This window comes from Mustela putorius, unplaced genomic scaffold (genome assembly GCF_011764305.1).
Source record: "Mustela putorius furo isolate JIRA1106 unplaced genomic scaffold, ASM1176430v1.1 tig00003929_pilon_pilon_pilon, whole genome shotgun sequence".
In the NCBI taxonomy this organism is placed as follows: Eukaryota; Metazoa; Chordata; class Mammalia; order Carnivora; family Mustelidae; genus Mustela; species Mustela putorius.
In genome coordinates this window covers 335,660-349,944 of record NW_025422074.1, presented here as the reverse complement: position 1 = coordinate 349,944, position 14,285 = coordinate 335,660, and positions in this window count along the sequence as shown.

Here is a 14,285-nt window from a genome sequence, read left to right as displayed (position 1 = left end):
GTTTCATTCTCCAGATGTGGCTGTTCAATTTTTCCTGCATGATTTATTGAAGAGACTATCTTTTTTCCATTGGATATTCCTTCCTGCTTTGTCAAAAGATTAGTTTGCCATAGAGTTGAGGGTCCATTTCTGTGTTCTCTATTCTGTTCCAATGTTCTATGCTGTCTGGATGATGACATCTTTGCAATACAGCTTGAAGTATGGAGTTCTGATGGATGCCACCAGCTTTGGTTTTCTCTTTCAGCATTCCTTTGGCTATTCGGTTTTTTTCTGGTTCCATACAAATTTTAGGATTATTTGTTCCAGTGCTGTGAAAAATATTGGTGGTATTTTTGATAAGGATTACATGGAATGTGTAGAGTTCTTTGGGTAGGAGAGACATAATATTTGTTCTGTGATGCCTGGGTGGCTCAGTCAATTAAGCATCTGCCTTTGTCTCAGATCATGATACCAGAGTCCTGGGATTGAATTCTGCATCAGGCTCCTTCCTCAGTTGGGCGCCTGCTTCTCCCTCTGCTTGCCACTCCCCCTCCTTTTGTAATCTCTCTCTCTTTCTGATAATTAAGCAAATAAAATTTTTTAAATAGATTTAAAAAAAAAGACAAAGTAAAAACCAATATTTGCTCTTCCAATCCATAAACATGGAATGTTTTTCCATTTCTTGGTCTCAGTCTCAATTACTTTCATGAGAGTTCTATCATTTTTAGAGCACAGATTATTTACTGCTTTGGTTAGGCTATTTCTTAGGTAACTTATGATTTTGGGGTTTTGGTGCAATTGTAAATGAATTGATTCCTTGATTTTTTTTTTATTTCTCATTGTTAGTGTGTAGAAATGCAACTGACTTCTGTGCCATGATTTTATATCCTGCCATTTTGCTGATTTGCTGTATGAGTTGTCATTATTTTGGTGTGGAGTTCTTTGGGTTTTCCACACAGAGGATAATGTCATTAGTGAAGAATGAGAATTTGACTTCTTTGACAATTTGGATGCCTTTTATTTACTTCTTATTTTTTAACTTTAAAACTTAAAAAAAAAAGTATAGCGTTATTTATTTATTTAATTATTTATATTTACTATTTTATGTTTTTGTTGTCAGATTGCTGAGGCTAGGATTTCCAGTACTATGTTGAAAGACAGTGGTGAGAGTGGACATCCTTGTCATATTCTGGACCTCAAGGGAAAAGCTCTCAGTTTTTACCCATTGAAAATGATATTTGCTGTGGATTTTTCATAGATAGCATTTATGATATTGAGGTATGTCCCCAATATCCCACCACTGTGGAGAATTTTAATCAAGAAAAGATGCTGTATTTTGTCAAATGTTTTTTCTGCATCTATTGAGAAAAATCATACGTTTTTTTGCCCTTTCTTTTATTAATGTAGTGTATTACATTGATTAATGAGCAGATGTTGGACGGCTCTTGTAACCCAAGAGTAAATCCCACTTGGTCATGGTGAATAGTCCTTTTAATGTACTGTTGGATGCTGATGGCTCGTATCTTGGTGAGAATCTTTCCATCATGTTCATCAGGGATATTTGTCTTTAATTTTCCTTTTTGGTGGAGTCTTTGTCTGGTTTTAGGGTCAAGGTAATGATGACCTCCTAAGAATGTTTTGGAAAATTTCCTTCCATTTCTACTTTTTTAAAACAGTTTCAGAAGAATAAGTATTTTATTTTATTTTATTTTATTTGACAGAGAGAAATAACAACTAGGCAGAGATGCAGGCAGAGAGAGAGGAGGAAGCAGGCTCCCTGCGGAGCAGACAGCCCAATGCGGGGCTTGAAGGCAGAGGCCCTAACCCACTAAGCCACACAGGTGCCCCAGAATAAGTATTTTTTATTAATTATTTACTTTTATTTATTTTTATTGCTATTTTTATTTTAATGTTATTTTAAATAATTTTTTTTAAATTTTACATATACTGTATTATTAACGTCAGGGGTACAGGTCTGTGAATCAGGAGGTTTACACACTTCACAGCACTCACCATAACATATACCCTACCCAATGTCTATAAATCCACTACCCTCTCCCTACCTCCCTTACTCCTGGCAACCCTCAGGTTGTTTTGTGAGATTAAGGGTCTTTTCTGGTATGTCTCCCTCCTGTTCCCATCTTTTTTCATTTATTCTTTTCCTACCCCAAAACCCCCCACTTGCATCTCCATTTCCTCATATCAGGGAGATCATATGATAGTTGTATATCTCTGATTGACTTATTTTGCTAAGCATAATACCCTCTAGTTCCATCCATGTCATCAAAAATGGCAAGATTTCATTTCTTTTGATGGCTGCCCAGTAATCCCATATATATATATATATATATATATATATATATACCACTTCTTCTTTATACATTCATCTGTTGATGGACATCTAGGTTCTTTCCATAGTTTGGCTATTGTGGAAATTGCTGCTATAAACATTTGGGTACACATGCACCTTTGGATCACTACGTTTGTGTCTTTAGGGTAAATATCCAGTAGTGCAATTGATGGGTCACAGGGTAGCTCTACTTTCAACTTTTTGAGGATCCTCCATGCTGTTTTCCAGAATGGTTGCACCAGCTTGCATTCCGACAAACAATGTAGGAGGGTTCGCCTTTCCCTGCATCCTCACCAGCATCTGTCATATCCTGACTTCTTACTTTTAGCCATTCTGACTGGTGTGAGGTGGTATCTATTCTTTTTTTTTTTAATTTAATTTTTCATTTTTTATAAACATATATGTTTATCCCCAGGGGTACAGGTCTGTGAATCGCCAGGTTTACACACTTCACAGCACTCACCAAAGCACATACCCTCCCCAATGTCCATAATCCCACTACCTTCTCCCAAACCCCTCCCCCCAACAACCCTCAGTTTGTTTTGTGAGATTAAGAGTCACTTATGGTTTGTCTCCCTCCCAACCCCATCTTCTTTCATTGATTCTTCTCCTACCCACTTAAGCCCCCATGTTGCATCACCACTTCCTCATATCAGGGAGATCATATGATAGATGTCTTTCTCTGCTTGACTTATTCACTAAGCATGATACGCTCTAGTTCCATCCATGCTGTCACAAATGGCAAGATTTCATTTCTTTTGACGGCTGCATAGTATTCCATTGTGTATATATACCACATCTTCTTGATCCATTCATCTGTTGATGGACATCTAGGTTCTTTCCATAGTTTGGCTATTGTGGACATTGCTGCTATAAACATTCAGGTGCACGTGCCCCTTTGGATCACTACGTTTGTATCTTTAGGGTAAATACCCAATAGTGCAATTGCTGGGTCATAGGGCAGTTCTATTTTCAACATTTTGAGGAACCTCCATGCTGTTTTCCAGAGTCGATGCACCAGCTTGCATTCCCATAAACAGTGTGGGAGGGTTCCGCTTTCTCCACATCCCCGCCAGCATCTGTCATTTCCTGACTTGTTGATTTTAGCCATTCTGACTGGTGTGAGGTGATATCTCATTGTGGTTTTGATTTGTATTTCTCTGTTTCCGAGTGATATGGAGCACTTTTTCATGTGTCTGTTGGCCATCTGGATGTCTTCTTTGCAGAAATGTCTGTTCATGTCCTCTGCCCATTTCTTGATTGGATTATTTGTTCTTTGGGTGTTGAGTTTGCTAAGTTCTTTATAGATTCTGGACACTAGTCCTTTATCTGATATGTCGTTTGCAAATATCTTCTCCCATTCTGTCAGTGGTTCTTTTGATTTTGTTAACTGTTTCCTTTGCTGTGCAAAAGCTTTTGATCTTGATGAAATCCCAATAGTTCATTGTTGCCCTTGCTTCCCTTGCCTTTGGTGTTGTTCCTAGGAAGATGTTGCTGCGGCTGAGGTCGAAGAGGTTGCTGACTGTGTTCTCCTCAAGGATTTTAATGGATTCCTTTCACACATTGAGGTCCTTCATCCATTTTGAGTCTATTTTTGTGTGTGGTGTAAGGAAATGGTCCAATTTCATTTTTCTGCATGTGGCTGTCCAATTTTCCCAGCACCATTTATTGAAGAGCCTGTCTTTTTTCCGTTGGACATTCTTTCCTGCTTTGTCAAAGACTAGTTGACTGTAGAGTTGAGGATCTATTTCTGGGCTCTCTATTCTGTTCCATTGATCTATGTGTCTGTTTTTGTGCCAGTACCATGCTGTCTTGATGATGACAGCTTTGTAATAGAGCTTAAAGTCCGGAATTGTGATGCCACCAACATTGGCTTTCTTTTTCAATATCCCTTTGGCTATTCGAGGTCTTTTCTGGTTCCATATAAATTTTAAATTGTTTGTTCCATTTCTTTGAGAAAGATGGATGGTACTTTGATAGCAATTGCATTAAATGTGTAGATTATTTAGGTAGCAGAGACATTTTCGCAATATTTATTCTTCCAATCCAGGAGCATGGAACATTTTTCCATTTCTTTGTGTCTTCCTCAATTTCTTTCATGAGTACTTTATAGTTTTCTGAGTATAGATTCTGTGCCTCTTTGGTTAGGTTTATTTCTAGGTATCTTATGGTTTTGGGTCCAGTTGTAAATGGGATTGACTCCTTAATTTCTCTTTCTTCTGTCTTGCTGTTGGTGTAGAGGAATGCAACTGATTTCTGTGCATTGATTTTATATCCTGACACTTTACTGAATTCCTGTATAAGTTCTAGCAGTTTTGGAGTGGAGTCTTTTGGGTTTTCCACATATAGTATCATATCATCTGCGAAGAGTGATAATTTGACTTCTTCTTTGCCAATTTGGATGCCTTTAATTTCCTTTTGTTGTCTGATTGCTGAGGCTAGGACCTCTAGTACTATGTTGAATAGCAGTGGTGATAATGGACATCCCTGCCGTGTTCCAGACCTTAGCGGAAAAGCTTTCAGTTTTTCTCCATTGAGAATGATATTTGCGGTGGGTTTTTCATAGATGGCTTTGATGATATTGAGGTATGTGCCCTCTATCCCTACACTTTGAAGAGTTTTTTTTGATCAGGAAGGGATGCTGTACTTTGTCAAATGCTTTTTTCAGCATCTATTGAGAGTATCATATGGTTCTTGTTCTTTCTTTTACTGATGTGTTGTATCACATTGACTGATTTGCGGATGTTGAACCAACTTTGCAGCCCTGGAATAAATCCCACTTGGTCGTGGTAAATAATCCTTTTAATGTACTGTTGAATCCTATTGGCTAGTATTTCGCTGAGTATTTTCGCATCTGTGTTCATCAAGGATATTGGTCTATAGCTCTCTTTTTTGATGGGATCCTTGTCTGGTTTTGGGATCAAGGTGATGCTGGCCTCATAAAATGAGTTTGGAAGTTTTCCTTCCATTTCGATTTTTTGGAACAGTTTCAGGAGAATAGGAATTAGTTCTTCTTGAAATGTTTGGTAGAATTCCCCCGGGAAGCCATCTGGCCCTGGGCTTTTGTTTGTTTGGAGATTTTTAATGACTGTTTCAATCTCCTTACTGGTTATGGGTCTGTTCAGGCTTTCTACTTCTTCCTGGTTCAGTTGTGGTAGTTTATATGTTTCTAGGACTCATCCATTTCTTCCAGATTGTCAAATTTGTTGGCGTAGAGTTGCTCATAGTATGTTCTTATAATAGTTAGTATTTCTTTGGTGTTAGTTGTGATCTCTCCTCTTTCCTTCATGATTTTATTTATTTGGGTCCTTTCTCTTTTCTTTTTGATAAGTCTGGCCAGGGGTTTATCAATTTTATTAATTCTTTCAAAGAACCAAATCCTAGTTTTGTTGATTTGTTCTATTGTTTTTTTGGTTTCTATTTCATTGATTTCCGCTCTGATCTTTATGATTTCTCTTCTCCTGCTGGGCTTATGGTTTCTTTCTTGTTCTTTCTCCAGCTCCTTTAGGTGTAGGGTTAGGTTGTGTACCTGAGACCTTTCTTGTTTCTTGAGAAAGGCTTGTACCGCTATATATTTTCCTCTCAGGACTCCCTTTGTTGTGTCCCACAGATTTTTAACTGTTGTGTTTTCATTATCATTTGTTTCCATGAATTTTTTCAAATCTTCTTTAATTTCCTGGTTGACCCATTCATTTTTAGAAGGATGCTGTTTAGTCTCCATGTATTTGAGTTCTTTCCAAATTTCCTTTTATGATTGAGTTCTAGCTTCAGAGCATTGTGGTCTGAAAATATGCAGGGAATGATCCCAATCTTTTGATACCGGTTGAGACCTGATTTAGGACCGAGGATGTGATCTATTCTGGAGAATGTCCCATGTGCACTAGAGAAGAATGTATATTCTGTAGCTTTGGGATGGAATGTTCTGAATATATCTGTGATGTCCATCTGGTCCAGTGTGTCCTTTAAGGTCTTTATTTCCTTGCTGATCTTTTGTTTAGATGACCTGTCCATGTCAGTGAGGGGAGTGTTAAAGTCCCCTACTATTATTGTATTATTTTCATGTATTTCTTTGATTTTGTTATTAATTGGTTCATATAGTTGGCTGCTCACCTGTTAGGGGCATAGATATTTAAAATTGTTAGGTCTTCTTGTTTGACAGACCCTTTGAGTATGAAATAGTGTCCTTCCTCATCTCTTATTATAGTCTTTGGAATAAAATCTAATTGATCTGATATAAGGTTTGCCACCCCAGCTTTATTCTGATGTCCATTAGCATGGTACATTGTTTTCCACCCCCTCACTTTAAATCTAGAGGTGTCTTTGAGTCTAAAATGAGTTTCTTGTTAGGCAACATATAATGGTTTTTTTTTTTTAATCCATTCTGATACCCTGTGTCTTTTGATTGGGGCATTTAGCCCATTAACATTCAGAGTAACTATTGAGAGATAGTTAGTACCATTGTATTGCCTATAAGGTGACTGTTACTGTATATTGTTTCTGTTTCTTTCTGATCTACTATGTTTAGGGTCTCTCTTTGCTTAGAGGAAGACTTTCAATATTTCCCGTGGAGCTGGTGTGGTGTTTGCAAATTCTTTCAGTTTTTGTTTGTCCTGGAAGCTTTTTATCTCTCCTCTATTTTCAATGATAGCCTAGCTGGATATAGTATTCTTGGCTGAATGTTTTTCTCGTTTAGTGGTGTAGAGTTGCTCATAGTATGTTCTTATAATTGTTTGTATTTCTTTGGTGGTTGTGATCTCTCCTCTTTCATTCATGATTTTATTTATTTTGGTCCTTTATCTTTTCTTTTTGATAAGTCTGGCCAGGGGTTTGTCAATCTTATTAATTCTTATTAATATCATGCCAGTTCTTTCTGGCCTGCCAGGTCTCTGTGGATAGGTCTGCTGCCAATCTAATGTTTTTACCCTTGTATGTTACAGACTTCTTTTACCAGGCTGTTTCAGGATTTTCTCTTTGTCGCTAAGACTTGTAAATTTTACTATCAGGTGACAAGGTGCGGACCTATTTTTATTGATTTTGAGGGGCGTTCTTAGCATCTCCTGGATTTTGATGTTTGTTCCCTTTGCCATATTAGGGAAATTCTCTCCAATAATTTTCTCCAATATACCTTCTGCTCTCCTCTCTCTCTCTCTTTCTTCTTCTTCTGGAATCCCAATTATTTTGTGTCATCTTATGGTGTCACTTATCTTTCAAATTCTCTCCTCGTGGTCCAGTATTTGTTTGTCCCTCTTTTGCTCAGCTTCTTTATTCTCTGTCATTTGGTCTTCTATATCACTAATTCTTTCTTCCACCTCATTTATCCTAGCAGTAAGAGCCTCCATTTTTGATTGCACCTCATTAATAGCTATTTTGATTTCAACGTGGTTAGATTTTAGTTCCTTTATTTCTCCAGAAAGGACTTTTATCTCTCTGGAGAGGGTTTCTCTAATATCTTCTATGCCTTTTTTGAGCCCGGCTAGAACCTTGAGAATCGTCATTCTGAACTCTAGATCTGTTATATTAGCAATGTCTGTATTGATCAGGTCCCCAGCCTTCGGTACTGGCTCTTGTTCTTTTTTCTGTGGTGAGTTTTTCCACTTTGTCATTTTGTCCAGATAAAATTTGCTTTCTCCTCCTCTGGAATTCCACTGTTCTCCTTGGTGAGTGAAGTGGGTCTTAGCTGGGTTTCTTGTTGATCTCCTGCGGGAGGGGCCTGTTGTAGTGATTCTCAAGTGCCTTTGTGCCAGGTGGAATTGCACTGCCCTAACCAGGGGCTGGGCTAAGTAATCCACTCGGATTTGCATTCGGGAGCTTTTGTTCCCTAAGCACTTTCCGGAGAGTTCCAGAGGACGGGAATGAAGATGGCAGCCTCATGATCTCTGGCCCAGAGGTGCTGAGAGCTCTGGGTCCTGCTCCTCAGTGTGCCCTCAGAGAAAAGCGCTCAACCGCCGCCATCTCCCTGGTCTCTGGTTGAGCTTGTAAGAAATCACTCAATTGGTCTCACTTGGAGAAAGGCGCCTGGTCATTTCCATCTCTGTGGCCTCTGGCTGTGCTCCGAGCTCACCCAGCCTGCAACCAGTTCATGATAACCCCCGAGCTGAGAGTACACTCCTTGGCTTCGTCGCTGTAGGCAGCTTCCCCGCTCTAATACCTGCAAGCTTTGCGACACTCAGACACTCTCGGTCCTTCTGTGACCCCATGGGACATGGGGTTATGCTGACCCTGCGTGGGCTTCCCCCCGGTTTAGCCTCTGAAGCAATGTCCCTCCATGGAGCAGACTTTTAAAAGTCCTGATTTTGTGCTCCATAGCTCTGCCACTTGCTGGGATCCGGCCCCTCCTTCCGCAGTCTATCTTCCCATCACTTTGGATTTACTTCCCAGGTCCTACCTTTTAGAAAGTGATTGATTTTCTGTTTCTATAATTGTTGCTCTTCTTCTCTTCGATTTCCCATTGGATTTGTAGGTGTTCACAATGGATAGATAAGGTATCTAGCTGATCTCCTGCTTCCTGATGTCGTCTCAGCCTGCTACTTCTCTGCCATCTTGACTTCTCCCTGGTAAACCAATTTTTAATCCCTCTTTATCTTAGGAAAGTTGACAAAGATATCAATATACACCCAGGAAGAACCAGAACAAACTTCCACGCCCACACTGAGAATTTATAACCACTCTCTCATCTTTTTTTTCTGCCAGTGTTTTTTGTTTGTTTGTTTGTTTGTTTAGTGTTTCTGTATTTTTGTGTTTGTCCTGATAATATATAAATCTTATACTTGGGGTTATTTTTGATGAGGTGCTTCCTTTATTTGCCTCTCTCTCTGTATATATTTTTTCTCTGTCATATACTTTTATAAGTCTTTTTGTTTGTCTGTTTTTGTTTGTATACTTCATAAATCTTACCTTGGGGCCCATTTGGGCTGAACCTTCACTTTTATCTCACTTTTCATTCCTGTCTCTCTCTCTTTCTTTTTCTTTTCTTTTTTCTCTCATTTGGGTAGGGAGCCCTGATTGCTCAGAGCGTTCCAGGGTGCACCTTGACTGCACCACAGTCGATACATCCACCTACATATGTTCAGTCATCTCTCACCAAAATGACTAGGAGGAGGAATGCCCAACGGAAGAAAAATACAGAGGATGGGCCTTCTGCAACAGAGCTAATGGCTATCAACATAGACAATATGTCAGAAAGAGAATTCAGGCTAACAATTATCCAGGCAATAGCTAGCTTGGACAAAGCTATGGATGACCAAATGTAGTTGATTAGAGGTGAACTGAAAGCAACCAGGGATGATGTTCACAATGTTAGGGAAGAGCTGAAAGCTATCAGGGATGAGGTTCACAATGCTCTCAATGAATTCCAATCTAATCTAAATTCTCTCAAAGCTAGGGTAACTGAGACAGAAGATAGAATTAGTGATCTGGAGGATAAACAGATAGAGAGAAAGGACCAGGAAGAAGCCTGGAACAAACACCTTAGAAACCACAAAAACAGAATCAGGGAAATAAATGATGCCATGAAATGTTCCAATGTCAGAATTATTGGAATCCCTAAAGGGTAAGGAGAAAGAAAGAAGTCTTGAAGATATAGTGGAACAAGTCCTTCATGAAAATTTTCCCAATCTCATGAATGGAACCAGTGTTCATGTACTAGAGGCTGAACGATCTCCACCCAAGATTATAGATTCCAAAAAAACATCAAGACACCTGATAGTCAAATTGGGGAATCATAATTGTAGATACAATCTCTTGAAAGCCGCTAGGATTAAGAGGCTCCTTACTTACAGAGGAAAGCCTATCAGAATAACATCAGACCTGTCCACAGAGACCTGGCAAGCCAGAAAGGGCTGGCAAGATATATTCAGGGCACTAAATGAGAAGAACATACAGCCAAGAATGCTTTATCCAGCAAGACTGACATTCAGAATGGATGGAGGGATAAAGAGTTTCCAAGACCGGCAAGGCTTAGAAGACTATGCAACCACCAAGGTGACACTGCAGGAAATATTAAGGGGAGTTCTATAAAAGAGGAAAAATCCTAATAGCATTGAACAGAAATACAAAGACAATCTGAAGAAAGAAAGACTTCAAAGGTAACACAATGTCAATAACAATGTATCTGTCAATAATCACTCTCAGATGTAGAGACACATACAGACTAAAAGTTAAGGATGGAAAACTAACACCATGCAATTGGAAGAAAAAAAAAACAACACACACACACACACACACACACACAAAGCAAAAACAACAACAACAAAAAAATACAAAGCAACCTGGAGTAAGAATACTTAAATCAAACAAAACAAACCAAAATAGAGTTTACAAAATAGAGTAAACAAAGATGGAGTATACAAAATAGAGTAAACAAAATAGAGTTTAAAACAAAGACAGTAACAAGAGACAACAAAAGACATTATTTAATACAAAGGGATCAATCCTACAAGAGTATATAACAATTCTAAACATCTGCCCACCCAACACTGAAGCACCTAAATACATAAAGCAAATATTAGTGGACATAAGAAGAAAAAGCACTGTGACACAGAAACAGGAGGGGATTTTAACTCCCTCTACAGCAACTGGTAGATCATCAAGGCATAAAATCCATAAAGATATGGTGTATTTGAATGACAAATTAGACCAAGTCGACATAACAGATGTATAGAGATGACCAGCCCACAAAAAAAAAAAAAAAAAAAAAAAAAAAAAAGATACACATTCTTTTCAAGTACACATGCTACATTGTCTAGAATATATCACTTGTTAGGGAACAAAATAAGCCTTAATTAATTTAAAAAGATTGAAAATGGGGCACTTGAGTGCCTCAGTCTTGATTTCGGCACAAGACTTGATTTCGGCACAAGACATTATCTCAGGATCACTAGATTAAGCCCCCTTTCAGCACTGCACTGGGCATGGAGTTAGCATAGGATTCTCTGTCTCCCTCTCTGTCTGCTCTGCCCCACAACCCTCCCTGCTTATGCACTCTGTCTCTAAAATAAAATAAAATGACTGAACGTATATCATACAAGGTTTTCTTTTTGACTCTAAAGGTACAGAACTAGAATTTAATCGCAAGGAAAAAAAAAAAAACAAAACTGGAAAGCAAAGAAACATGTGGAGACAAAACAACATGATACAAAACAACTAGAGTGTCAAGAAAGAAATCAAAGAAGAGAAAAAAAATACACGGAAACAACTGAAAATTAAAACACAATACTAAAAGTCTTTGAAACAGTGAAAGCTGTTCTAGTTGGAAAATATTGATGGGTCTAGTCTACTTCAAGAAACAAGAAATAGCTCTAATAAACAATCCAACTGTTCCCATAAAGGAACTCAAAAAAGAAGTACACATGAAGCTCAAGGTGAGTAGAAAAAGGCTCAATGAAACCAAGAACTGGTTGTCTGAGGAGATACACAAATACTGAAAAAGCTGTTAGCCAGACTCTTCAAGAAGAGAAAGGACCGAAATAAATAAAGTCAGAAATGAGAAAGGAGAAGGAACAATTGAAAACCCAGAATGCAAGGGACTATAAAAGAACACTATGATAAGCTATCTGCCAACAGTTGGACAACCTAGAAGAAATGGATATATTCCTAGATACAATCCTCCAAAATAGAATCAGGAAGAAATAAAAATTTGAACGGTCTTACTACAATTGAAATGGAAATAGTAATTAAAAAAAAAAAAAACTACTAAACAACTAGGGTCCAGGAAAGGAGGCTTCATGTATGAGTTCTACCAAACATTTACACAATTATCAAAAATTCTCCTTCAAATTATTCCAAACAACAGAAGAGGAAGGAAACTCCAATAAATTTGATGAGGGCAAAATTAACCTGATATTGAATATAGGGAAAAACAACATAAAAAAAGAACACACAGAACACACAGGCCAATATCCCTAATGGACATAGAGGCAGAATCTTCAAGAAAATATTAGTTAACTACATTTAGCATTACATTAAAAGGACCATTCACCATTATGAAGTGAAATTTAGGGGATGGGGATGCAAGGATAGTTCAATATTTGCAAGTCAATCAATGTGATAAATTTCATCTACAAAATGAAGGAAAACATTGTATGATCATGTCAATAGATGTAGAAAAAACTCATTTAGCAAAATTCAACATCCTTTTATTCTTTTAAAAAATATTTATTAATTTTTAAGAGAGAGATAATGTGCACAAGCAGGCAGAGTGGCAGGCAGAGGCAGGGATAGAAGCAGGCTCCCCACTGAGCAAGAAGCTGATGTAGGATTCAATTCCAGGACCCTGAGATCATGACCTGAGCTGAAGGCAGCTGTTTAACTGAGTGAGCCACTCAGACATCCCCATGATTCTTTTTAAAAAGATTTTATTTATTTATTAGAGAGAGGGAGAGAGAAACAGAAAGTACAAGCAGGGAGAGTGGGAGAGGGAGAAGCAGACTCCCCACTGATCAGGGAGTCCTATGCGATGGCTTGATACCAGGAGTCTGGGATCAATCTTGAGCCAAAGGCAGATGTTTAACCAACTCAGAATCCATTTTGATAAAAATCCATTTATTTTTGGATAAATGGATTATCCAGCTGCCCCTCAAAATCCATTTTGATAAAAACCCTCAACAAAAGGGGTTTAGATTGTTCCTCTGTGTAAAAAAGGTCATCTATGAGAAACCCACGAATAATATCTTAATGGAGAAAAATTGAGAGGTTTTCCTTTCAGATCAGGAGTAAGACATGGGTGATCACTCTCTCCACTTTTATTAAACAGAACACTGAAAGTCTTCGTTATAGCAATCAGACAAGAAAAAGAAATTAGAGGCATACATATTGGTAATGAAGAACCTAAACTGTCACTCTTTGTAGATGAAAGGATAGTGTACATAGGAAACTTTAACAGCTCCACCAAAAACTCCTAGAAATAAGAAATGAATTCAGTCAAGTTGCAGCATCCAAAATTAATACCTACAGTTCATTAATGTTTCTGTTACACCATTAACAAGCAGCAGAAAGAGAAATTAAGAAAAAAATCTATTTACAATTGTACATAAAAGACTTAACCAAAGAAGTGAAAGAACTGTACTCATATTGATGAAAGAAAAATAAGATGACAGAAACCAATGGAAAGGGATACATGCTTGTGATTTGGAAGCATTAATATTGTTAAAATGTCCATACCTACTGCCCAAAGCAGTCTACAGATTCAAGACAATCCTTATAAAAATATCCATAGCATTTTTCTCAAAACTGGAACAAACAATACTAAAATTTTTATGGAACCACAAAAGACCCTGGTAGCCAAAGCATTATTTAAAAAGAACAAAGCTGGAGGTATCATAATTTCAGATCTCAAGACATTCTACGAGGTTGTAGTAATGAGAACAGTACAAGATTGTACTGTACAATACTGTATAATATTGTACAATACTGAAATACGAAAAGAAATAAAACATTTTTTTAAAAAGTATAATATTTTGAAAAACATAGACACATAGGTTAATGGAAGAGAATAGAGAGCACAGAAATAAACTCACAAATCTTTGGTATGTGAACCTATACAAAGAAAGCCAGAACATACAATGGGGAAAAGACAGTCTCTTCCCAAAAAAGATGCTTGGAAAAGTGGGCAGCTGCATATCATTGAATGACACTGGATCACTTTGTGGCACAGTATACAAGAATAAAGTCAGAGTGGATTAAAGACTGATTTCAGTGAGACCTGAAACAATAAAACTCCTAGAAGGAAATACAGAAGGGTGCCTGCATGGTTCACTCAGTTGAGAGTCTGCCTTTGGCTCAGGTCATGATCTCATGGTCCTGGATCAAGCCCAGCTTTTGGATCTTTGCTTAGAAATGAGTGTGCTTCTCCCTCTCCCTCAGCGCCTCCTCCTCCACTTGTGCTCTGTCTCTGCTCTCTCATTCTCTCCAGTAAATAAATGAAAAAGAAAACAGAGAATAATTTCTCTGACATCAACCA